This window comes from Microcaecilia unicolor, chromosome 7 (genome assembly GCF_901765095.1).
Source record: "Microcaecilia unicolor chromosome 7, aMicUni1.1, whole genome shotgun sequence".
In the NCBI taxonomy this organism is placed as follows: Eukaryota; Metazoa; Chordata; class Amphibia; order Gymnophiona; family Siphonopidae; genus Microcaecilia; species Microcaecilia unicolor.
In genome coordinates this window covers 88,835,174-88,862,707 of record NC_044037.1, presented here as the reverse complement: position 1 = coordinate 88,862,707, position 27,534 = coordinate 88,835,174, and the positions used below count along the sequence as shown (strand labels likewise).

Genomic DNA, 27,534 nt, shown 5'->3' with positions numbered 1-27,534 from the left:
TGGCTTTTTAACAAGCAATTATTGGCACTAATTAGATTTAATCGGAACTTACATGTGCAAATTTAGACATGGGATCCATGCCTAAATTTTGCGTGCCTGTAAAAAAAAGGATGTGGAAATGGGAGAGTCATGGGCAGCACAGGGGTATTCCTTGCATTTTTTTTTTTATTACATTTGTACCCCATGCTTTCCCACTCATGGCAGGCTCACTGCGGCTTACATATTATGTACGGGTACTTATTTGTACCTGGGGCAATGGAGGGTTAAGTGACTTGCCCAGAGTCACAAGGAGCTGCCTGTGCCTGAAGTGGGAATCAAACTCAGTTCCCCAGGACCAAAGTCCACCACCCTAACCACTAGGCCACTCCTCCACACATGTCATTATAGAATACAGGGGATATGCGCCCAATTTCTGCATGTACATTTGCACCTCGTTTCAGCTGGTGCAAATGGCTGTGCCTAGTTAGGTGTGAGTCCCGGGCATAAGTGCTATTCTACAAAACGCACTGAACTTTAAGTGCAGCTTATAAAGTAGTGCTTTTTCAACAACCATATATAGAATTCACCCTTGTGTATGTGTGTAAAACAGACTTTACAAGCAGAAAAGAAATATATAAAATTATCCCATGCAGGCAAAGTCACTGGTTCGGCCAAGAGGATCCACCATACTAGTTGACTGTTACAGGATTAGTAAGTTGCTGCCAGTTTCTTTTAAAAAGGATTCTCGCCAGCTGTGTTCTACTTGGGGAGTGGCACCTTGTTTTCACAGAAAATGATTTAACCACCACTTCTCTCCATATAGCGAAAAATAAAATGTACATCCAACCTACAATCATTCTTTCTGAGCATGCTACTAAAGTGCTCATCCGCTCTTTCATCACTTCCTGCTTAGACAACTGCTGCTTATTCCTTGTGGGTCTCTTGCAGAAACATCTTTCTCCACTGCAATCTATTCAAAATACAAGTGCATAATTTTATTTTCTTTCAACATTGCAATGACCCTGTAACTCCTCACCTCAAGTCATTGCACTGGCTCCCCATCTGCTTCTGTAAACAGTTCAACCTTCTGTGGCTCACTTACAAATGCATTCATTCTGCAGCTGCTTATTATCTATGTTGTTTCTCCCCACAGTCTTCCTTGTAAACACTCTTCATCTGACAAATTTCTCTTATCTGTAACTTTTTCTTTCATTGCTAATTCACAAACTTTTTTTTTAACCCTGCCTGACTGCTTGCTTGACATAGGCTCTCTCTCTCTCTCTCTGGTGGCCATATTCAAATCCAGACTAGATTTACTTTTTGAGGTTGTTTTTACATCTTGACACTCCTTGGCAAGAACGATATGTTGCAGGCTGTTAAACCCAGGGAATGAGATTCTACGCAGTTTGGAACAGAACAATTTTCCCCAGAGAAAGAGAATTTTGAGAGGAACTCCCGTTTGGGACCAGGTTAGCTTTGAAGATAGGAAAAAGGGACCAGTCCAGGGTTGCCAGGTGGAAAATTTTTTTCACACCCAATCCAGCCTAAAAACAGCCCAAAACCCGCCCAAACTCAAACCCCGCCCCTGACACCCCCACCCCTGCGTCATCACCCCCGCCCCCGCCGTCATCAACCCCGCCCCCGCCGTCATCGGCCCCGCCTCCCCGTCACAGGCCCCGCTTCTCTCGTCATCGGCCCCGCCTCCCCCATCATTGGCCACGCCCAGAACGTCACTAACCCCGCCCAAAACGTCACTAACCCCGCCCCCCGCGGCCGAAAAACCCGCCTGAAAACCGCCCAAAATAAAAAAAAAAGCCCAAAAAACCGCAACCCGCCGCGGGCAAAAATTTCCCACGGCGGGTCGCGGAAAACCGCCCACCTGGCAACACTGGACCAGTCCCTGGAGAAACCTCCCTCCCTGTCAAGCAAATGAAAGCATTTTGTCTAGAAGCAGGGAGAGACACTCAATTCCCATGAAAGCATATATCCTATGCCCTAGAACCAGAGAGGGGGAGGAGGAGAGTCATGGGAGTACTAGAATCATTTATTGTTTTTATTTTTGTTACATTTGTACCCCATGCTTTCCCACACATGGCAGGCTCAATGCAGCTTACATATACAGGTACTTATTTGTACCTGGGGCAATGGAGGGTTAAGTGACTTGCCCAGAGTCACTGGGAGCTGCCGGTGCCTGAAGTGGGAATTGAACTCAGTTCCCCAGGACCAGAATCCACCACCCTAACCACTAGGCCACTCCTCCACTCCATTTACGTGCATAAGTGGCCATTTATTTGTGTAAATGACCTCACAGAATACCTACTAACAGAAAAGTACATGCCATGAGTTGATACACATACTTTGCTCATGGGCACGGTGCAGAGATATGCCCATAAATTAAAATTCTATCATTTAAACGTGCACGCACTAACATCTTGGTGTGTACATTTACACCAGCTATAGGGTTGGTATAAGTGAATGCACCTCAATGTACATGCACTAGTATTCTAAAAAGAAAAGTAGGAACCTAGTGGAAGCCCTATTCTAGAATTTTCCTCTTAATGCCAGTCTGTTGAATGCACAACCACAGCTGCAGGGTTGTGCTTGAGAGTTTAAAGGCAGTTCTGCTGAATTTAAACATTGGAGGAGTGGTCTAATGGTTAGTGCAGCGGGCTTTGATTCTGGTAGCCTGGATTCAATTCCCACTGCAGCTCCTCACTTAACCCTCCATCGCCCCAGGCAGTGGTATAGCCAGACCTCGTGGTGGGAGGGGGCCAGTGCCTGAGATGTGGGGGGTACGTTTTGGTCTGCCGCCCCACCGCCACCCACTGCCACAGCAAATACCTTGGCGTTGCTTGCCCTGCTCTGTCTTCCCCTCATGTCCTGTATGCTCCTTTTAGCGAAATTGAGTTTCACTAAAAGGAGTGTGTAGGACATGAGGGGAAAACAGAGCAGGGCAGGCAACATGGCGGCGCCGGATACCGGCGCTGGACAACACTTCAACTGGCAGGGGTTGGGGACTCCCACCAGCAAAACCAGGGGCCCACAGGAAATTTTTTTGGGGGGCAGGCCCCCTTGGCCCCACGTAGCTACGCCACTGGCCCCAGGTACAAAAACTTAGATTGTGAGCCCTCTAGGAACAGAGAACGTACCTTTATATAATGTGTACAATGCTACATATGTCTAGTAGTGCTATAGAAATGATTAGGAGTAATATTTTGTCATTTGCTGAGCTTTATAGACAGCTGCTTATATACAAGGACAAGGATTATAAAGTTGAGCTGTGAGATAAAAGCAGCCTTACTGATTTAATGGAACATTTTTCCTTTGCATTTGAGCCACAAGACTGGAAAACTCTATTCAGAGAGAGGACTCCCACTGTGCATTGAGGCATTTCTTTTGCATTTCAGTTGCATAACAATACAAGGGTGGAGGAGTAACCTAATAGACAGACCAGTGGGCTGGGAAACAGACCCCCTGATTCTATAAAGGTTGCCAAAAATTGCTTTGGCAAATTTAGGTGTGTTCCCAATTTGCATGCGCAATTTAACAGAATAATGAGCCAGTTAGTGCCAATAATTGGCATTTTAATAAGCAATTATTGGCACTAATTAGATTTCATTGGGACTGGTGCACATAGATTTAGGTGCGGTCCAAAAAAGGGGGTGCAGAAATGGAAGGGGCCTAGGTGTTTGGGGTGGATCAGGGGCATAGTTTTGAGTTACGCATGCAATTACAGAACGGGGATCTGCACATAAATTTAGGCCCAGGTTTTTGCACCACATTTTTGTTGGTGCAAATGGTGGCACCTAAATGTACACGTGACCTGTCTGCTTAAGCATTTATTCTATAAACCATGCTGAACTTTAGACATGGCTAACAGAATACCATTTAAGCGGGTGTTTTTAGCACCGATTTTACAGGCACCATACATAGAATCTTGCCCAGAATGCACAGCAGCACCTTGTGAATCTGGGCAAGCCGCCTAACCCTCCTTGGCCTTGGGATGACTAGGGGTGGTGCACATTTAGGGCCTGCCATTGAAACCATCATGTTCGTAACCCCATGAATCATTCACAGCTTGTGGGCATCAAGAACAAGAAAGAATACGGTATGATACAAACTAATCAGAGAAGCCATAATGTTTGTTCTTTCTCCCCTTGAATTCTGGATGGAGTTAGTAGGCAGGTATCTGGCTTGATATGGATAACAGCCTTTGCATGAGTAGAGTAAAAATCTGCCTGACATATAATAAATATATTCTCTTAGACTGTCTTGACTGGATTGTAAATTTTGTGGAGCAGAAGCTGTCTCTCTTATGCATTTCTGTTTGGTGCTGTGTACATGTGCTAGCACTTCAGAAATGGTAAGTAGTAGTGGTTACATAATGCTGAATGTTACATTCCAAACATGAGATTCTTGACACACTTGAAATTTTCTCTGGACCAGCAAAAAATGTTTCTAAAAATATTGTGCATCAGCTTTTAAAATCAAAGAGGTACATTTACCAGTATCAGCCAAGACCTGCATAAGTAGATCTGCCCCCTTCCAATGTCCGCTCTTCCCTCCCACCTCCCACCTACCGGAAGCAAAGCAAGAGTCGCCACTCCCCCTCCCTCTCCCCCCCACACACACTGTATACTCCTTCCTCCCCCTCCACCCCACCCTCAGAGCAGCAAGCCCCCCCCCCAATGGCTCCATGCTTACCTGCCCGTTTCCCTGGTAGTGCAGTGGGGAAATGGTTAGAAATGACGTGCACTTCAAAGTACAGCAAGGCTGTCACTAGAGGTTGTGGCAGTCGTTTTAGGGAGGCAGCCACAACATGCAGGAGTGAGTGGGTATCACTCCTGCCCAATTCTCCACTGGACCACCAGAGAAATGGTCAAGTAAGCCCAAAACCATAGGGGGGGGGGATCCAGCAGAGAGGTCTTGCTGGACGTCCAGGTGGTGGGAGGGGGTAGCAGGCATCAGAAGGTGGGGTGTTTCATACAATTTGGGGGTGGGTCACAGGGAGGGGAATCAGGAGGAGTAGGTCTGAATGTTATGGGGGGGGGGGTTGTGAGAGAGGGGGATGGCAGCACGTGATGCCATGACCTGGAAGTTAACTGGGCTCCGTCCAATAGTCAGGGTAGCGCCTGGTTGACTTTGTTGCAAAAAATATTGTGCATGAGATACCGGAGAAAATATTTCTTCACTTAATGTGTAATTATACTCTGGAATTTGTTGTCAGAGAATCTGATAAAAGCAGTTAGCTTAGCAGGGTTTTAAAAGGGTTTGGATAATTTCCTAAAAGTAAAGTCCATAAGCCATTATTATGATGGACTTCAGAAAATCCACTGCTTATTGCTAGGATAAGCAGCATAAAACCTCTTTTATTGTTCTGGGACTTTGCCAGGTACTTGTGGCCTGTATTGGCCACTGCTGGAAACAGGATACTGGGCTTGATGGTGTCTGTTCCAATATGGCAACGCTTATGTTCTTTAAGTTAATATGGTCTTTATTCTGTCTTAATTTTATAGGCTTGCTTAACCAGTTAGCAAACTGAAAATCTCTGCTAACCGACTAGGTTTAGTATTACCCTAACTCCACCCCTGGACAACCCACAAACTAGCCGGTTTTGGCACTGTCCAGTTAAGTGCCGCTGAATATCCCCAGTTAGTCCCAGAAAGCAATTTGAATGACCAGGACTCAATCTCCACTGACTATTTCAATCACTTTAAATATCTACCCCTTTCTGTTTTGGATCACTCATGCACAATATTTTTGGATGACACTTATATCAATCCAGTAAAAGTCATTACCTGATGCAGAAAATCCAGTTTATTCAGGAATCATAACAACACTAGATCAAACTGCATTACATACTCCAGTCCTTGGATTCCTGTATACTACAGAATTCGTGTTTTTTTTTTTGTTACATTTGTACCTCACGCTTTCCCACTCATGGCAGGCTCAATACGGCTTACATGGGGCAATGGAGGGTTAAGTGACTTGCCCAGAGTCACAAGGAGCTGTCTGTGCCTGAAGTGGGAATTGAACTCATTGTTGGCTCATATTTTTAAGGTTCAGAATGGATTAGCGCCGTTATACATAACCCAAGCTCTTGAAATTTACCGTCTGTTGCGGGCATTCAAAATCTGATGGGGCAAAATTATTTTCTGTGGCTCATTTATCTAAAGTATATTATGTGGTTACAAAAAAGTCTTCTTTCTCTATTGCAGGCCCTCTTTTATGGATTTAGGCTACCCGAGAAATTGTATATGCACCTGAAAACATGTTTATCAAGCACTTCGATCTTCAACTGTTGATATGAAAATGTCAAATTGCAGAATATGGAATGGAATATGTTGTTTCCAAGTTTATTTAGGGGGGTCTATTACTAAGGCGCATTGGCGTTTTTAGCGCGTGCTCCTATTTTTAGCACGTGTTAAAAACGCCAGCGTGCCTCAGTAAAAGACCCCCTAAGCGCTTAATATCCCGCACATCATAAGAAATATCTGACCGGCTAACAAAACTAATAAAGTAGGAGGAGAGAAAATAGAAATAAAGGAGGAAGGAGGGGAGGGGAGGCAGTAAATTGAATTGCTTATCCAAATGTTTCAAACAAACTCATAAATAAAAAGATCACTTGTTAGTAGCTCACACTAAATATCCACAAAAAAAGTGATCAAAATCCAAACTGGCTAGACCGTGGGAATATAAAAACTTTCAGCTATTACTATACACTTATTTGGAATTAAAATTAGGAGGTTTTTCAGGAGAGCCAATGATAGAATAGCCATAGCTGAGTATTAAGACTGCATCGCATCATATCAGCTACGCCATCAACTGAGGCCCCTTTTCCTCCTATGCAAAGGGTGTACAGCGATCCTTTTTTATATTCCCACGGTCTAGCCGGTTTGGATTCTGATCACTTTTTTATTCAAATGTTTCCCAATTTGTACTTTTCTTCATCCAGATTATGTGATTATTTTTTATTGACATCTCCGTCATTTAAGGGTATTCGATTTAAGCACCATTTTGAGGCACTGTTCTCTTATTGGGCAAGTTCCATTTGGAACACTCTTCCCATGCAAATCCATTCTGAGATGAACGGTATGAATCTACATAAAAAAAAATTTAAACTTTCTTGTTTGGTAAATTTTAATTGTACTTCAAGGTTATCTGTATTTTTGTAATTCCTCATTTTATCTGAGTTATCTTTTTGTTAACCGCCTTGAACTTCCTGTTGGGTCTAATGCAGTCTATAAATTTCTGATTAGATTAGCTTAGAACTATGTGATAGGAAAGGGGGGTAGAAGAAGACGATAAGAGGCGTAATTTTAGAGGTAGGCAGGCTCATCTTGGGGGGGGGGGGAAGACTATCACCAAAGTCAGCATAATTAATTTATGAAAAAAGCATCTGCAAAGAGGAAGGTCTTAAGTTTGAATATAAAATTGTTTAAAGAGGTGTGTGATCTGAGCTGGAGAGGTAAAGTGTTGCAGAGGGTGGGGCCAACAGAAAAACAGAATTACGAGTGGTATCATACTTGATGTTCCTTTTGCTAAGCTGCGCTAAAAATAGGCTGGCGCTGGTGTCAGCATGTGGGCTTTCCATGCATCTTCAGCCACTTTTAGCACAGCGGTAAAATGGCCGCCTTGCCATATTTTCTTGTTATGGCCACATGATACTTTTACCATTAGCATGTGGCCATTACTGTAGGAGCCCTTATCACCACCTATTTAGGAGACAGTAAGGGCTCCCATGCTACTCCCACGCTAACTGGGTAGCACAAGGTAATGTTCCCACGCTACTCAATTAGCGCAGGCACACTTACTCTCCAACCCTGGGTATGCCTCCCACACTGGAAAATAAAAAATATTTTCCAGTGTGAGATTTGTGCGTGATGAGCAGGAAAGGGATGCCTCAGCGTGTCTTGTAGTAGTCTCCTATTAGCACATGGTAGGCCTGCATTAGGCCTACTGCTCTTTAGTAAAGGTAAATGCATAATCCTGCTCTCTAAAAGATAAACTGAATTATATAACACCGGAAGAAAAAGCCTCAAGAGTTCTTGTAAGCACCCACAGTTACAATTGTGTTTCTCCACTCCAATTTATTTATGCAATTTAACATAGCATAAATTTAAAATCCAGCCAGAAAAATGCAGAAGCATTGGGTAACCAATTGTGAGCTAACGGAGAATTGATTGGGCTGAATGCAGCTTAAAACGTCAAGATGCCATTTTGTGTGCTTACTCCATTTTAAAGTTGATGTAATAGAGCTGTATCAAGTAAGTTTTAGAACTTGTGATTATAACCTGTTCAAAAAGGCATACCTTACCGACCCAACTTAAACTCCTGTCTGTACCCTGCAACACAACAAAACCAAAGCTTGTAATGGAAATATAATAACTCTTCCTCTCTACAATTCCCTAATGTGTCTGTACACAAGAACCTTATTCTACCACAACATTACTGTATTTGTTCATACCGGAATTGGCGAACGCATTTACGGTACTATAAACCACATTGAGCCTGCAAATAGGTGGGAAAATGTGGGATACAAATGTAACAAATAAATAAATAAAATAAATAAATAAATGTGGAAATATTTGCTCTCTAATGGGTCATTGCATTTGTTTTGTCTTCTAGAAGATGTGGGTCTAAATTCCCGAGGCAGCGGTTTTCAGCCAAGAAACGCTGGCCATCGTGAGGAGGACCTTGAAGACAATACAGAGAGTGGATCACAACTTAAAGAAGAGCAAATTTTTTTAGCTTAATACAATTTTTGTAATATTGTTCATGAAGCTTAAAATTTTGAAAAATTGAATGTGGAAGTGAACACAAGAGAACTGGAACACGGTAGACCGAATGGTAGTTTCACAGTTTTTTTATGTCGATAATTGGAGTGAAGAAGCACAACTGTAATAGTGGGTGCCTACAAGAATTCTGAGGCTTTTTTCTCCTGTGTTATATACTTCAATTTATCTTTTAGAGAGCAGGATTACACAGATGATGGAGTGAAATGTATGTATTTGTTTTTGATATTTTGTAATCTCCATTCCTCTTGTTTGTTTGCTTGTATTAAACAAAAAAAAATATGTTTGAGAGAAAAATATGAAAGAGTACGTCTACAGACAGGGGGGTTTTGTGTGGCTACATTTGTAGGGTTCCAGAAAAAAAGGAGGACAGATTGAGCCAGTCTGGGTTTTACTTCCATTGCTGTCAATGGAAGCAAAACCTGGACTGGATCAATGTATCCTCCTTTTTCTGGAACCATATGGTAACCCTACATTTATAAAACTATGTGTTAAGAATTTTAAGACAATCTACAGTGTGTTTTGCTATTTCTGCAGTGTACTCTTGTGTTTGCTAAGACATTGGACACCTGACAAAGGCATAGGCCGAAACATGGACCTCTCCAAGCAAATGTCTGTTTTATTGTATTGATTCAATGTTCTCAAGCAAGTGGTAACACATATGCTAATTAAAGACGAATGCTTTTAACCTGGACTATCACATTGGTCATTCCCACCCTTCTTTTTTTGTATGTATGATTTCAACAAACAGATGTTAATGCTGAAAACCCCAATAAAAAGAAAGCTACAAGAAAGAATACCACTAGGCCCTCCCAATTCACTGGACCTGTCTTCTGTTAGTAATTCCCATACTCTTTGTAACCATTCCACACACTCTAATCATCTTAAATTTAACCCACATAACAGGGCCAGCCCAAGGCAAGATGCTGCCTGAGGCAGAGCTTGCATGCCGCCCCCCCTCCCCCCCGCAATTTACCTGGTCATGGTGACTTTCTAAACCCGGCAGTGATTCCCATACGCTGCCCTGCCGCTGCCGGCACCTACCTCTTCCATTTGCTATGGCTGCCTGAGTGAAACAGGAAGTTACTTCAGGCAGCTGCAGTAAAGTGAAGAGGTGGGTGTCGGCAGCAGAAGGGCAGCGTACGGGAATCGTTGCCAATGCCAGGTTTGGAAAGTCACTGTGACCAGCTAAAATGCTGCAAAACCGCCCTCCAAGATGTCGCCCCTACAGAGTGCCATCTGAGACACCAATGGTCGGGCCGCCCCTGCCAACCAATATGCAGTCTGTGGCACTCAGTGGTCTTTAGGCCTTTGTCCGCCGTAGGCTGAATTATGTCCAGATATTCAATTCTGGGCCATATCCAGGCACCAGCATTGAATATCAGGAGTCAGCTGCCGACCCAGAAGTCATGTTGGTGCCTGCCAATATTCAGTGTTGGCACCTGCACAGTTAAGCGGGCAAAGATAGGACTGCCTTTTATGTGGTCCTATCTGCTTACTTAGCTATTTGGGCACTGACATTGAATAAGGCCAGTACTTACATAACTGCTGACTCCTCCCCAATTCCGCCCCCAGAGCATCCCAGCATTACCCCTGCAGTGCTGCTGTGATCAGACACAATATTCAATGGTATTGCCCAGTTAAGTGCTGCTGAATATCGATGGCCAGTCTGCTTAGCATCATTTAAGCAGACAGAAAGTCTTGCCTACTTAAATCATGTTGAATATTAACTCCATGATGTCTAAATCCCAAGCTATGTGAGTCACTGGCCATGCCCCCTAGTCAAATTGCTTTCCTGCAGTGATAGATCAGCTTATCTCAGTTGTTGGCTCTCTTTGTATATATATTAAGCTGTCATCTTGCCTAAGAATTAACCTTTGAGATATCTACGATGGTCTACGCTTGTTTCTGTAACTTACATCGCATCCAAGGTGTTAGACCCTGCCTAGAAAAGGCTGCTCTACACATTCTCATTCCAGAAGCAGAGACACCTGTGGGTAGCCCTTCACTTTTCCCTCAGGACCACCCAGCAACTAGTTACATCATTATTAGAGCTGGCAGAGATCCCCAGGTCCTGCCAGCTGAAAAAGCCAGCAGACAGCAGCAGTACTTTAAGCTGATTTTGCAAGATCTGCATCAGCCAGCACCCTCCAATCAGTGTTCATCATGCTGGCAATGCTAACAGTGGCTTAAAGTGCTGCCACTGTCCGCTGGCTTCTTCCTTGCAGTTGGGGTAGGCAGCTTGGAGATCCCTGCCATCTAAGGTAATTTTAATTTGGAGAGGAAATGGTTAACCACTGGTCCCCTCCTAAACTTTGTCTGGCTATGCCACTGGCTCATTCATACACTAGTCATTAATAAACTTAATTATTATAATACATTGTATAACGAAGCTAAGGTCTCTCTCTACAATAAAAAGACTGCAATGAGTCCAGAATACAGTAGATTGCTTTGTTCTGAAAAAGAAAAAGCAATTGAATTATTCCCATCTTGAAGGATCTACATTGGTTGCAAATTTCATACAGCATTTATAATGCTTTTTTATCACTCCATGGTGTGACCGCACCTTGAATACTGTATGCAGTTCTGGTCACCGCATCTCAAAAAAGATGTGTATATATAGTGGAATTAGAAAAGGTACAGACAAGGGCAACAAAAATAATAAAGGGGATGGGATTGACTTCCCTATGAAAAAAGGCTGAAGTGGCTAGGGATCTTCAGGTGGAAGAAAAGACAGCTGAGGGGAGATATAATAGAGGTATATAAAATACTGAGTGGAATGGAACAGGTAGATGTGAATTGCTTGTTTACACTTTCCAAAAATACTAGGACTAGGGGGCATGCAAAGAAGCTACTAAGTAGTAAATTTAAAACAAATCAGAGAAAATATTTCTTCACTCAACAAGTAATTCAACTCTGGAATTCGTTGCCAGAGAATGTGATAAAAGCAGTTAGCATAGCAGGGTTTTAAAAAGGGTTGGATAATTTTCTAAATGAAAAGTCCATAAACTATTATTAAGATGGACTTAGGATAAGCAGCATAAAATCTGTTTTACTGTTCTGGGATCTTGTCAGGTACTTATGACCTGGGTTGACCACTGTTGGAAACAGGATATTGGGCTTGATGGACCTTCAGTCTGTCCCAGTATGGTAATGCTTATGTTTATGTTCTTATTAAGTTCAAGGTATTTTGCTGACTTTTGAATCAATTGTTTAGCTTGATAGTTTGTAAAGGAATTTTTTTCCATTGCTGCAAAACCTCAAAGGGTGGAAGTAGATTTCTTCTGTGCATGAAACAAAAGCTCAATCTGGGGGGGGGGGGGGGGGGGTGATCATTTGTGATGATATTATGGTGGCCAAACAGAAAGAAAAGTTGACTGCAAAAATCAGAAGGATGTTTGCATGCATAGGGAGAGAAATGTCAGGTGGAATAAAAAGTGATGCTACCTCTATCTGATGAGACCTTACTTGGAGTTTTCTGAACATCAACAAGATGGAGTCAGTCCAGAAGGTGGCTACTAAAATGGTTAAAGGCTTCATCCTAAAGTATATGTAGACTGACTGATCTAAATATGTATGGTTTGAGAGAAAGGTGGGAGAGGTGAGACATGATTACATTTTACATGCTTCTATGGTATAAATGCACTGGAGGTGTGCCTCTTTGAATTGAAAGGAAACTCTAGAACAGGGTTGTCCATCCTCAACCCTCGCCAGGTCGGGTTTTCAGAATTTCCACAATGAATATTCATGAGATCTATTTGCATGCAAGGGAGGCAGTGCATGAAAATAAATCTCATGAATATTCATTGGGAAAATCCTGAAAGCCTACTGGACTACAGCCCTTGAGGACCGAGGTTGGACATCCCTGCTCTAGAATGAGGAGGCATAGGATGAAAAGGAAAGGAAAAGACTCAGGAGTAAACTAAGGAAATATTTCGCTATGGGAAGGGTAGTGGCTGTGTGGAATGAATGGTACACTCGCATTACCGCAGGCCTGTATCTGAATTCAAGAAAGCATGGAACATGCACAGAGGATCTCTGAGGGAGAGGAAGCAAGCGTAGAGCTTACAAGTTGGTATGGATGGGCAAATAGTCTTTATGTGGTGTCATTTTTTATATTTCTATGTAAGTCCTTGCTATGTTATTGTCAAAATTATGCTTATCCAGTGTCAATTTTACTGAGGTCAAGGTGGGTCTCAGACAGAAGCCAACTTGCTTTCACAAGATTACTTGTGCGGTTAATTTTCTGTGTGGCTTTTAAATGCTTCTTCTGCTGCTGCTTACATGTAGGCTGAACCCAGAGTCTAGTCTCACCTCCAAAAAGGGAGTTACAAGAGGACCTGACCACTCAGTGGCAATAGTGAATATCGATACCTAAATCCAGCTTCTGCTTTTTAGGTTTGCAGAGGCTAAAGCTGCTACAGGAGTAAGAATTACAGCCCTCAGGAGAATGAATACTGGAACATCATGTCACACTATTTCAAAGTGTGACATACCGGGCTTCAGAGTACGCTGCAGTCTGTGGCACATGGCTGAGGATTGTTGTATGTTGATTAAGAAAAAGAGAAATAGAGGGTAAAAAAAAAACCACATTGAATGCTGATGGACTCAACAATCAGAAGCACACTGGGATCAAGTGAATAAGAGAAAGTAATTCACTTACCAAAAACAGGATTAACACAAGAGCATTACAGTGCATATCACTGGCATTCATATCTCATCCTAGAAGAGCAGTGCTCCACGACACACAACCGGTTTACTGTAGTCTCTCTTTCTCTCATCTCCTCTTCTCTCTTCCTTCCTTTTTTTAATGCCCTGTCAGCCTTTTTATACAATTCTTCTATCATTGATCCCTATTAACATTTCATTCTCCCACCGGCAATCTTTGCATCTTATCCTTAGTACATTCTAGATATCAACATCTTTGGTGGCAATGATTTCACATGTTTCCAAGTTTCCCTTCAACCCCCCTGGATGTTTTTATCTACTTTCGTCTGACCCACTGTTATCTGCCTTTACCAAAATATCTTTGTCCACAACCTCTTGTTATTGTCTGTCCACCTGTTGTTTTGAGAACAGATTCCACCTCCCTCTGTCAGCTCTCAGTTGCTTACTTCTGCTTCTGCTGCAGTGACATTATCTGTGTCAGAGATGGTCTTTGCTTTTTAGAGGCCTAGTTCTCAGCTCTAAGCCTGCCTTGACCTGTATTTCACTGAAGGCAACTGATAGCATTTTTCTACACCTGGGGGAACCCCTAGCCAGTCAAGTTTTCAGGATATCCGCAATGAATATTCATGAGAGACATTTGCATGGCTCCACTGCATGCAAATCCCTTTCATGACTATTCATTGTGTGGATATCCTGAAAACCTAACTGGTTGGGGTTCCCCCGGGCAGGTTTGGGTCTTGGGAGCCACTGCAGTAGAGGCTGGATACAATTAAACTGGGAAACAAGAAAAACAGAAGGATGCTACTGGACAAAAAATATATATATATATGTATATATGATAACACAAGTGTATTGAGGTGTCAAGGCCCGTGCATGCTTCTTACACAGAGAGCTGTGTCAGCAGAGGCAGATGAAGACAGATACCAGTGTGCCTTCATCCAGAAAACATTTCACTGTCCTTAAACAGATTATGTAACAATAAACTAGGGGGGAAAAAACATGTCATGTTTCCTATTTAAGAACATCAAGTCTAAAGCTATGATTGCAGTTATCTGGCTTTGATCCTGGAATTCATGTTGGGGATTTCCTAAAGAAGGAAGACTGGGAAGCCTTAGCTCACTTTTATTTGCTTTTCTCAGTATTGGAGTATCATTTCTCATTCTTCTCTGATCCTTCTTTCTTTCTTTTTTTTTTTTTGGTTACTTTGGTTGGTACAGTTCTTAGAGACACCTACCACTACTACTCATCATTTCTATAGCGCTACTAGACGTATGCAGCGCTGTACACCTGAACATGAACAGACAGTCCCTGCTCGACAGAGCTTACAATCTAATTAGGACAGACAAACAGGACAAACAAGAGATAAGGGAATATTAAAGTGAGGATGATAAAATAAGGGTTCTGAACACCTGGTTTAGTCCTGATTCTGAGTTCATAAAAAAGGAGAAATCTGGTCAATTTGTTCAACATATTGTAATACAACCCTCCTCTTCACAATGCATTTAAAGGTGTTTCTAGGGACTGCACAGACATTGTTTCTTTCCTGCTCTTCTAGGACAGAGTACAGAAGATGTGGGCAACCTGTAGCCCATAAGCTGAATACAGCCTGCTATTTAATTTTATGCGGCCTGCGAGACCATAAGTACACACAGAAAACGTCATTGACCAGAGTTTTGGTGATTTTAAATACTGTATTTCACAACTCTAGCAGTTTGCATCCATCATTTTCAATTAAAAATTGTACTTATTTATCACAGAAGGTCTATGGAGCTCTGTGCATTTCCATTTCTGACATTGTGTAATGTTGCAGCCCATTAGGGGTAGTACTGACATCTATTCGGCCCTTTGCGTATAAAGGTAGCCCACCCCTGTAGCAGAAGAAGCATTAGCAAAAATTTGTGTTTCATTTCCCATGTCGTTTTTGGGAATTTCCCTTTGTTTTATATATTTAAATGGTTTTGTTACCGGAGCAATATCCTTCGTGGTGTACACTGTAGTGAAAAAGCATGCAGTTAGAAGAGGACACACACTATTCTCGACACAGGAAAAAATGAAATCTCATTGCAAGGGCATAACATGACATTTGTCTTTTATGAAGCTTCTCAATTGCATACTTTCTTGCAGACTAGATGTTACGGGCTTTAGATAGAAATGACTGGTTTGTTTTTCTAGGTAAAGGGCCCTTTTACTAAAACACAACAAGCCCACCATGGGCTGGTGTGTCAGAATTTTTATTGGGGGGGGGGGGTAGCAGCAGGAGCTTAACCGGCGGCAATCGGGCAGCACCGCACGCTGCCCGGTTACCATCAGACCACCAGGTTAGCACGGAAGCCCTTACCGCCTCCTAAATAGGTGGCAGTAAGGGCTTCCCCCAGAAAATGGGTCATTTCATTTTTTTTTAAGCCTTCTACTCACTGTGGTAAAAGGGGGCCTCGGCGTGCGGAAAACCTGTGCGCCAATGCCACCATGGGCCCCCTTTTACTGCAGCATGGTAAAAGGGGCCCTAAGTTAGGAAGTAAATAGATTGCCCAGCAGTGGCTGTTGTTTTTCTTTGTATTTTCCTTTCTTTTTTTTATGTAGTCTGAGACATGTGGAGGGGCATAATCGAACGGGGACGACCATCTCTAAGGGCACCCATCTCTAAGGACATCCCGGCGAAGGAGCGGGGAAACCCGTATTATCAAAACAAGATGGGCATCCATTTTTCGTTTCGATACACCAGTGGCTCGAGTGCAATTGTAGAAATTTGTGGAGGTTTCTGTGTCTGCTTCTCAGTTGGAGGGCTATAACTGCAAAGACTGGGCAAAAGTGAAGGATTAAGAATGGGAAAGAACCAGTGATAGCTTTAGCGAAGGCTTATGTCATCATAACCTCAACTGGGAGAAGTTTAGATAAACAGTAGCTAAAGAACCAGTTAAAAATGCTTTCCAGGTGCACGAAAACAAAAAATTTCTAAGATTTGTTTTTTTTTTTGGGGGGGGGGGTAGTTGTGGACCTGGGATGGGGGAGGGTTATGGCTTTTATCTAAATAGGGTCTGCAAATAACTCCATGTTATTAAGCATGAGCTAGGACAGTTTTGATTTTGCACTGCTGCACCTCTGGATTTCTAGACCTGAGTCTTGTGTAAAGTTCATCATTACAATAGGGTAAAACTAGGATCAGTTAAAACCTGATCCCAATGACCTTGTAATATCTGGTAGGTGTATGCGTTCAGTAGTGTGCATTTTGTCTCTTTGGGCAGGCTAAACAATCTGGCTGGAAACTGGTATCAACTCATTTGCTGAAGAAGTTTCAGTCCAAGAGCTCCTCTCCAAGGATCAGTTTAACTTTGGGCTGGACCGTTGGCTGCACAGCCATAATAGTAGAGAGGCTAGGGATAAGGGGATATCTGGGAGGCAAGAAGGGGTGGGTCAACTGGGGGGGGGGAGGAGAGGAGCAAATTTGAGGACAAACAGAAGGAGGTGGCTGAGACCCTAGCGGGAGATTGGAAGGCCACAATTCAATTAAAGTTTTCCTGCCAGGATGCCTTGAGGAGATTGGGTGGCTAGCCAGAGGGGTGGTTTTGGGGGCTAGTTTATTTAAGCAGGCTGCCACCTTGTACCAGGGCTTTTGTCTTGCTCCTCGGAGGCGGCTTACCCGTCCACCCGCCCTCCCTATTGATTAGGTCTTAGAGACGGGTGGAAAGAGAGGTAGGGGCGAGATTCAACCATGGGTGAATGGTGTGTCACAGCGGGTAGACACCCAAGCTACAAGGCTTTGGGTCATCAGGAGATGAGCGATTAATTTAAGGCTCCAAAAGCAGGCTGGCTGGAGGGTCAGGTGACCCAGAAAGAAGGGGTACGGATGTCCGTGCCATATCCTTATGCTCTAGCTGCCATGGCACTGCGATGAAAGGAAAAAGCAATTTTATCAGAGGTGAGTGAATACTTCAAAAAAAGTAGCTTAGGTGAACAGCTTGTTTATGGTTATTGTTATATAGTTATAATTGATATCTTTAATAAACAAAGCTGCGACCTATTTGCTTCCAGTTTGTGTCATGGATGCTTTCCTGTATTGAGAGTTATGTAATAGAGTGCCTGACAGGGGAGGGGAGGAGTTTGGAGTGCATGGGTGACCAGTTCCCGATCCAAAATGTAAGGACTACATTGAACTTTGTTACACTACAATTGTTTTAAGTTTATGTTCATTACATTCTTCGTATATCTTTATACAGAACATATGTATTTTGCTGTACAAATGAATGTATTTTAAAAACAATTTTCCTACAAATGAAAATCAAGCCAGGATCAGCTTCTTCAGCCTGGGTGGTTGGTAATTAACCCTGTTAGAAGACAGGAAACCATTAAGAAATCTCCTTTCTAGTCTGTTCTGTTCTGGAAGATAATAGTGTTTGCTGTTCCTCAGAATGGCTACTCCCAGCTTCATGACCCTTAGTAAAAAGTGAAGGAGGAGGGACATATGACAGATGATGTGCTTTATTATCTAAATCAGGCTAGGTGATACGCATAGACAGCCAAACAGCCCAGAAACCGGTGCTACTACTACACAGGCCTTAGGTAGAAAAGAACACTAACAGTCCTTGAACCAAGAAAGGTAAAATGGCTCAGATCTCATCCCCATTTCTCCTTAATAAACACATCAAAAACATATCATCTAATAGGGGTGTGCAGGGTCAAAAATGTTCATGCGAGTTTCTCATGCTGTTTACAGGAGTTTCCTCCCCCCCCCCCCCCCCCCCCCCCCCCATTTCAGGCCAATATCAGCAAGTGCACTTTATTGCTCAACTAGTGTGCCCTGTGCATATTTATGACATAGGGGGAAAACACAACATTTTGGCCTTTTTTCCTGTCATGTTGGGTTAAAAACAAATGCATATCCCTAATATTGCCCCATCCCCGTCACCCCCAGCCAAACGAGCTTCCACATACTGCTAATATTCACAAAGAACAATTTATCCAGACAATTGCCCTCACCCAGTTTAGGTTCAAGTGCATGCGAGGGACACTTTTAGCCAGCTAAAAGAGAAGAATTGTTAGGGTGCTGAGCCTGTTCAGAGCAGAATCAGGCACAATGCGCTCATATTTTTAAATATGCATCCATTATGTTCCATACACATTTTACCTGCAGAAAAAGCAGGTGCAAAACGTCTTCAGGTACTTTGAATCCATTGTCAATTTTCATTTTGAAAATTAGGTAAATGGTCCACAATTTTGCACATAGACAGTTTCAACATTATACATTCAAACTATTAATATAGCACAAGCAACTAAAGACGAACCAAAGAAAAGCAATGACAGTCCCAATCCCCCCCCCCCCCCCCCCACAACATAAGCAACCGAGGAGTGACCTTAGGAGCAGGAACAACAACACTCCTTCATAGTATACAATTAGGATAAATTGCTAAAGCCGGAACTAACAGGACAGCTTAAAAAATATATGACATCTGGCCAGTTGGTAATACTGAACTGATCCCCTTCTTAAGCAAGAAGACAAAATCCACTGATGCAAAACCAGAAAAATCAAGTGGAAAACATAAAAGCAAACAGTGGAAAAACTAATCGTTTGAGGAAATGACATGCGACTGTCAGTGTACTTCTGTCTTGAGCAGAAAATGGTTTTTGTTGATCTATCTGCACAAACTGTGAATTTGAGGTTAGAACAATTCTCAGTTAAGGCTGCCAAAGGGGTGGGGAGAAATTAACCAACCCATCAAGCAAATAAAGAACTCTGAGTAAATGCCAAACATAGCAGCAAGTAAGCCACTCCCTGACGTCGCAACTGCTGTGGTGGAATTATGGGGACAGAAGGGAAACCCACCCAGCAGCAGCTCGACCAGTGGGGGCGGAGTGACTGGGGGGGGGGGGAGGGAGGACTTAAGCTCCTCAGCACCTTTTTTGCAACTTAGGTAAAGTCTGTTTTAATCACAAAACCGGCTGACTTTTCGGGAGCTGGGTGTGGAGTGGTTATAAGGCACTGTAAAGTTATGCAGCAGGGCACTCCCTCCCAGCGCTGTAGGCCACACATCAGCAAACCCCCACCACAGCAGCGATCAGAAAGCAACCAGCAGGTCCAAGGTTAACACTTGCTAGCCAGCGTTCAATCCCATTAAAATGATTTGCTAAGGTCGCCCCCCCCCCCCCCCCCCACTCTTCCATTCAATGCTTTAGACTATTCCATTCTATACTTTAGAATACGCTGTAAGAGCAATAAACTGGCGCAAAAAAAATATAACGCAAAGGTTGCGCATTATTATAATAAATGGGGGGAGGGGCATCATTTTAAGAGCCGCCAAAATGCCATCATTATTAACACGGATAGAAGAACGAATATGTTTTTTCAATTCGTCACTATATCGAAAGAGAGCCCAAATTAAACTCGAAACAAACCTTTTACAAACCACACAGGACAGGTAGACTTCAGAACTGACGTTTCACTAAACTGTAAATATTAAAAATGCCTTCAAGGTTGCTTTTTATTCCATCAAACTTAATCGCTGTGCTGTTTCCCAAATGAATGGCACAAACATTCGGACTTGGCACATACCTTCCCACCATGTGCTACAATGTCCTCTTGGCCATGGTCAAATAGCCATCCCAAAAATCCAGGCTTAGGATCCTCAGGAGTCCAGAGACGCGCCTGTGGTGGATCTGATGCTGTCTTTTGTCTTTGAAAGACTGAAAATTACGCTAAACTCACAAACCAGAGCTAGTCATCGGAAAAGGAGAAGTGTAACTTCTGACTTTTTTTTCACTCTGTGACTCACCGAGACAAGACGTTGTAGGGTGAGGTCCTCCTACAGGTTTGCACACCAATGGCAAATCGCATATTGATATGCAAATTGCAGGTGAGCTGTGTGATCTTTGACTGTACAGGGCGACACAGGGAACAGACATAAAGAGAGACAGAGAGAGTTGTGTGGAGACCCACAGAAACTCAGCAGGAGAGAGGGAGAGATAAAGTACAAAAGCTGCCACCTCCTGCCTTTCTTAGTCTTAAGCTTTTGTTTGACCATGTCTAGCTAGTGCAGAAGTTAAAATGACTCCCCTCCCTCTCTCATACAGTATCAATAGCCACTCTTGACACCACATACAGGGCACAGCCTTCCTTTCCTCTGATTACAATATTTTTTTTTATTTAGTGCAAATTTTCAAGAAGAAAACCATGTCAGTAATGCAACGGAAAACACCAAAATTAAGAAAGCAAAATAAAAGAAAAAGGGACATCCCATTGAATACCCTGTTCATGAATAATGAAGGTGACAAGGACATAATACTATGGAAAAAAATATTATCCAAAATGTACAATTAAGGCCAACTTAAGAGACCATCCTAGTCAAAAAAGGCATTACATAAAAACAAGCCATACTAGGACAGACTGAAGGCCCATCAAACCCAGTATTCTGTTTCCAAAATTGGCCAATCCAGGTCACAAGATCCCAGAACAGTAAAACTGATTTTATGGTGTTTATCACAGAAATAAACAGTGGAATTTCCCACGTCTATCTTAATACCAAATGTCTATTCTCTTTTTATTGCCACTATTCATGATGTATTGTAAGCCACATTGAGCCTGCAAAGAGGTGGGAAAATGTGGGATACAAATGCAATAAATAAATAAATAAAATAATGGCTTATGGACTGGTAACAGCTAAACACGCTGTGATTGGCTGAGAGAGACCTGGAGGGAGGGACATCCAAAAAGTTTTGATTTGGACGTCCTCGCACGTTCCGATCTTGTGGGGGTGGGGGCGCAAGCTGAAGACAACCTTGGAGGGGACTGTTGAGAGAACTGTGCTTGTGGTCAGTTTAGGCAGGTAAGAAAAACAGGGACATCCTTTTTTTTTTTCTTCAGTGAAGTCCTTCCTAATTGCAGGTAAGAAAAACACATCCAAGAAGGACGCCCATCACAAAAGCTGCAGGAAGACGTCCAGCTCGTGTTAGACGTCCCTGACAAGCACTTGGACGTGGCTAGGCAGTGAAGGACGTCCATAAAGGATGTCCCTGACGAGCACTTGGACGTTTTTTTTTTCCCGATTTTTTTTGTTACATTTATAGAGGTTTTTAGAGGCTGCGCAGCCCCAATGAGAGGTATAGACCTCCCATTAGATTTTCCACGGTTAGGCAATCGGAAGACGGTAGTGCATCTCATTACAATACGATTTATACACATTGGGGTACTAATTTGATCATCTGCATTCCGTTTTCGTTAGCTGCTACCATGATTGGAAAATGGCTCAGAGAAGCATTTAGTGCATGCCACGGTTTACTACTTGCTCGTTAATGGCTCGTTAAGTTTAGTGCATCTGGCCCAGAATCCTTTTAGAACAGGGGTGGGCAACCTCAGTCCTCGAAGGCCGCACCCCAGTTAGGTTTTCAATATTTCCCCATTGAATATGCATGAGATCTATTTGCATACAATGGAGGCAACAAACAAGGGCAGCTTTGCAGAAGGTCAGGGAAAAAAACAAACATGGAGCTGCAGCACACCAAGTTCAACAAATGGGAAAGGGGCAAGGTACAGTAATCTTCTGCTGCACCTGGCAGCCACTGAGCTAATCGCCAAGTCAACTGCCTAAAAAGCAGACACCTTATTGACCACAAGGATGAGCCTGAGACAAGAGGGGACCCTTGTAGCTATGCCACTGCGTTAGCCTGATCAGAGCTCCAATATACAGGATGCCCTGGCTCCCTCCCACATGCTTCACTGGCCCCATGCCCCTGATGTCTCCTCAGCACGGACACTGACATTGGCATCAGATTGAGTAGGCAGCAGCAGTCAATGAGTTTCAACTAGAGGCAGAGAAAGAAAGAGGCACAAAAGGGGTTGGAGCGCCATAAGGCAGGCAACAGTAGCCAATGAGCTTGAGGCTGAGAAAGAAAGGCACCACTGATGTCAGCACACCACATACCCCCTGCCTATATATCATGTACCCCTTGGTGTTGGAAATTTCTGGACCAGGTGACCAAACAGTTGGATCAAGGGACAGAACTAGATGTGATTTACTTAGATTTTAGCAAACTAGTTGACACAGTTCCACAAAAGTAACAGTAACATAGTAGATGACAACAGAAAAAGACCTGCACGGTCCATCTAGTCTGCCCAACAAGATAAACTCATATGTGCTACTTCTTGTGTATACCTTACCTTGATTTGTAGCTGCCATTTTCAGGGCACAGACCATAGTAGTCTTGCCCAGCTCTAGCCACGCCTCCCAATCTCGGCTAAGCTTCTGAGGATCCATTTATCCCACGCATGCTTGAATTCCGCTACCGTTTTCATCTTCATCACCTCCCGCGGGAGGGCATTCCAAGTATCTACCACTCTCTCCGTGAAAAAAATACTTCCTGACATTTTTCTTGAGTCTGCTCCCCTTCAATCTCATATCATGTCCTCTAGTTCTACCGCCTTCCCATCTACGGAAAAGGTTCGTTTGCGGATTAATACCTTTCAAATATTTGAACGTCTGTATCATATCACCCCTGTTTCTCCTTTCCTCCAGGGTATACATGTTCAGGTCAGCAAGTCTCTCCTCATACGTCTTGTAATGCAAATCCCATACCATTCTCGTAGCTTTAACTTATAAATAAACTGAGTTTCCTCAGTTACAGGGCGACTGAAACTGAATCTGCAACCGAAATTCACTACTTGTTTTTGACTGAAACGGAAGCCAAAACCGAAACTGACACCCAAACAGGAACCGCCCCCACTCCCTCTTTCCCTTCCTCTCCAGGAATATTGGCCCTGTCTCTTCCATGTCCAGGTACTCAAGCTTCTTAGCTTCTTCAGAATGAGGAATTTCCATTTTCTCTTCTGTGGGGACACACTGTACTTTCATGGCCTTTACCTGAAGCTCATCTAGAATTTCTTCTGTTTTACCTGCCTCCATTTCTTTCATTGCTGTTGGTCTGAATTGTTGTTGTTGCTTCCTCTTCTACATCCTCAGGACTTGACACCAAGGTTCTCTCTATCTACTCCTTAGTATTCAGTAATTGAACTTCTCTCTCTTCTAATCTTTGCATCTCTTGTTCTAAAAATGATAGTTCTTGTTACTCTTCCTTCTTTTCTCAGCAAATTCTTTTTCTGTCACTTCCATCAGTCTCTGTAATTGCATTTTTGCCAAAAGAATTAATTGTTTGTCCTCTTGAAGAACATTATGTCTTGATTCTTCAATTTTATAACTTGATTTCTCTAATTGGAGAAATCATTCTTACTCTCTGACCATAGACTCTCTTCTAATCTTATTCAACTTTCACTTTCTTTCTCCTTCACGTCTTCTGTCCACCACTCTTCAAGATAAAAATTACAAATCCTTTCCAGGCTCATTCTATATTCATTTGCTATGTAGTATTTATTTCCTGGGTACTCCATCTTAGCTCTACAATATTGACTTATGTGGCCAGATCATCTACATATGTTGCAAAGAATAGGTCTTACATCTCTACCAAATCTAAGTGTAAATTTTCTTGCTTCTTCCTTCTGGTTCCATCAAAAGTCTCCTGTTCTTTTGTTCTAACACCAAGAATTTTCTTTGGCTTGTTCTTCCTGTGCCATTCTAAACTCTTCTTCTTGTTTTCTCATGCTGTCTTCTCAAGCATCTATTCTGTCCTGCATCACCTGTATTTCAGTACACCAATCTTTCATCTTCTCTCTTCTCAGGGGCTCTGATTTCAACAGATATTGAAGTGTGGGATGCAAAGAGGGTACCTACATGCAATGCTTCTCATAACAACAATGAGAATCTTAAAAATGGGGTGTGTAAAATCCTGTCCGTGATGCCAAGTGTACCTGGCCACCCAATTCCTTGGCAAGATTGCAGCTTCTTCTAATTAATGTCATGGTGTTTTATGTCAAGTTGTATCTGCAGTATACCACCTTGGGTGAATTTCTTCATAAAGGTGGTTAATAAATCCCAATAAATAAATAATGTAAATAAATAGTATAAAGTCAGTCCAGAGTGCAGGTACTAAAATGGTCAGTGGTCTTAATCATAAAGTGTATGGGGACAGATTTAAAGTTCTAAATATGTATACTTCGGAAGAAAGGCAGGAGAGGGGAGATATGACAGACATTTAAATGCCTGTATAGCATAAATGCACAGAAGGTAAGTCTTTTTCAACTAAAAGGAAACTCTGAAATGAGGGAACAAAGGATGGAGGTGAAAAGGGATAGACTCAGGAGTAATCGAAGGGAATACGTCTTTACAGAAAGAGTGGTGGATACATGAAATAGTCTTCTGGTGGAGGTGATGGAGATGAAGATTATCTGAATTCAAGAAAGCATGGGAGGAGCATATAGGATCTGTAAGGAAAGGAAGAGATAGTAAATGGTATGGATGGGCAGATTGGGTGGGCCATGGTCTTTATCTGCCATCATGTTTCTATATTTCCTTTGGCCTTTCAGTTCAGTTAAAATGGGTTGGGTTATGGACTCATCAGCTTTCATTTGCTTCTACCCATGGTTCTTACCCTATTTTGATACCCAACCTCCAAAATCAGCCCAGCTGTCAGAGTCACAAACTATGGCTCCTTCAAGAAGCCAGTTAACAAAGAGCCTGTGTCTGGCCACTCAATAAAGCACACTTTTTGAAGCAATTATGGGTGCTAAACTCAACACAAAGTAGCCTTTTCTGGACTCAGTGAAGGAGTCTCTACAATATTGGGGGTGCTCAAGCACCCACAGTGCTGGCACCTTTGTGGCTACTGGATATTACTTTTGAATGAAAACTGAAATTCTTTCTTCAAAAGGAAAATGCATCAGCAGCCCTGGTTGGCCCAAGGAGCTGGAGCTTGGACTGGAAATCAAACCCTGGCCTTTTGTATAATAAGAAAGAACACTCCTCACTTATCCACCAGGCTGGCCCATGCCTTATTTCTCCTGCAGTTCCTCTAAGAACCTGGTAAAGCTGGAGACAGGATACATAGTAACAAGATACATGATGGCAAATAAAGACCAAAATGGCTCATCCATTCTGGCCATCTGTGATTTATCCAGCTTGGGTACATATGCATATAAATTCTCCAATCAAACCCAACTCAAACTATGTCATCTCCCATGCCTTTTACCCTTCTCACCCTTTACCTACTATTGTCCTCCATATCTGTCCCAAGAATGTCCAAAATCTGTTACAATGATGGCCTTTACCACCTCCACTATTAGATTATTTCAGGTCATATTAACCTCAACTATACTTCTTACAAGACTAATACTTAAGCCAAACAGCCAGACTCCCTGCTACGTCTTATTACTAGTCTTCATAATAACCCCACAGCCGCCAATATTACTGAGGTGTTGTTAAAAAAAAAAAAAAAAAATCCAGCCTCCCATGCTCATGGAAATTTCAGTTTCAATCATGGTCTCTCCATGCAGATCACCTCAACATTTTCAGTGCTGTAATTGTTACTCCATGCAGTATTTTTCTGGAGGTCCAATTCAATCATACCTCAGCTGTTTTGGGTAGAACCACCATTTTGTGCAGGTTACCCTGGCACTTCATTACCATTCTCGTGCCACTAGGTTTATTCTATGGTTTCTTAGGTCTTTTGGAATTACTTATTTATTTGTAAAATTGTACCTGTAATGAAGTGCTTGTGATTATGATGTTTTTTTACTTTTTAACTTGAAGATTATGTATGTTTTTTGTAAACTGCATAGAATGATTTTAATCAGTTTTGTGTTATCCAAGTATGTATATATGTATATTAGGGCTGCACATTGATTAAACATTTTAATCTTTTTCGATAATACGGTTGGGACCGCCCCTTCTCGTAACCATTCCCGGAGATGGGCGCCCTTAGAGATGGGCGGCCCCTTTCGATTATGCCCCTCCATGCATTGTAAAGAATTTTCATTGTATCTATTGATTCTTTTTGTCATCAATAAAAAGTTTATATATATAAAAAAATGTACAGTCCTAGTATATATAGATAGATAGATAGATAGATAGATAGATATAGATATTTATACTCATATGTTACTGTTTTTGTCCCTATTGCCTCCTTCAGAAGAGCATTCCAAACATCCACCACCCTTTCTGTGAAAAAAAAACATATTTTCAAATGTTGTTCCCAAGTCTTGCACTTTAGAGCTTCCTGTCATAACTCCTAGTTCACCACACAGCATAGCATTCAGATAAAGTAAATACAAGGGATAGTGGCGCCATTGATCAACTAGCTTTGGAAGCACCCCCCCCCCCCCCATTGCATTGCTTCCAGAACACCCTCCTTCCCGTCCAGACCAGTCTCTCTTCCCCCCTCCTTCCGTCTTCCTCCCCACGGATCTGGCATTGCTCTTTCACCTCTCTCTCACTGCTCTGAGGTGCTGTAAAGTTTATGTTGGTCGCCAACGGCAGCAGTAGTAGCAGCAACATGACAGGTTGTCTTCAGCCAGCCCCTAGGTCTTTCCTCTGCTGCATCCTGCATTCTCTGATGCAATTTCTTGTGGGTAGGACATGGCAGAGTAAGAGACTTGAGGGATTAGTGCTGGAAGAGAAGGGGAGAGACCGGACTCTGGGGGGGGGGGGGGGGGGGGAGAAAAGGTTTAACCTGTAGACCATTTGAGGTCAGAGGCTGGGTATTTTGGCGTCCTTGCTGGTGCCCTGGGCCACAGCCTCACCTGGTCCAATGGTTAAGATGCCAGGGACCATAATATTAAAAAAAAATTGAGAAAAGATCTCAATACAACCTTGAATAAAAGACTTCACCAACAAAGGTTATATCTAGAGCTTCGACAGGGATTCACAACACAGTTCAGAAAAAATTCATATCGGGTGCAAAATATCTATCATAACCCTCAGAAAAACAATATTGCATTTTAAAAAATGTTTTAAATGTTTTAAATATATCAATAAGAAATTTTTAAAAAGTACTTACTGTATTTTTCGGACTATAAGACGCACCGGACCATAAGACGCACCTAGGTTTTAGAGGAAGAAAATAGAAAAAAAAAGTTTGAAGCAAAACGTGTGGTAAAATATTTAATAACATACCATAAATAACAATATTTAACCAATGTAAATGTAAACAGAACTCAACAGCAGCATTAACAACCATTATTACTGACTTTAAGCTTTAAATACAGAAACTACTCTAATCA

The 27,534-nt window shown here is 42.5% G+C and overlaps 1 protein-coding gene across 1 annotated transcript in view; it reads right to left on the bottom strand.

Annotated features, from left to right (window-relative positions):
• The window catches only part of ELF4 (E74 like ETS transcription factor 4), a 178,822-nt gene extending 158,661 nt beyond the window's left edge, over positions 1-20,161 (bottom strand). Inside the window, exon 1 of the mRNA XM_030210582.1 lies at positions 19,987-20,161. The gene's annotated coding sequence lies outside the window, so the exon portion shown is untranslated. The remainder of the gene's footprint in view (positions 1-19,986) is intronic.
• Positions 20,162-27,534: the final 7,373 nt, after the last annotated feature.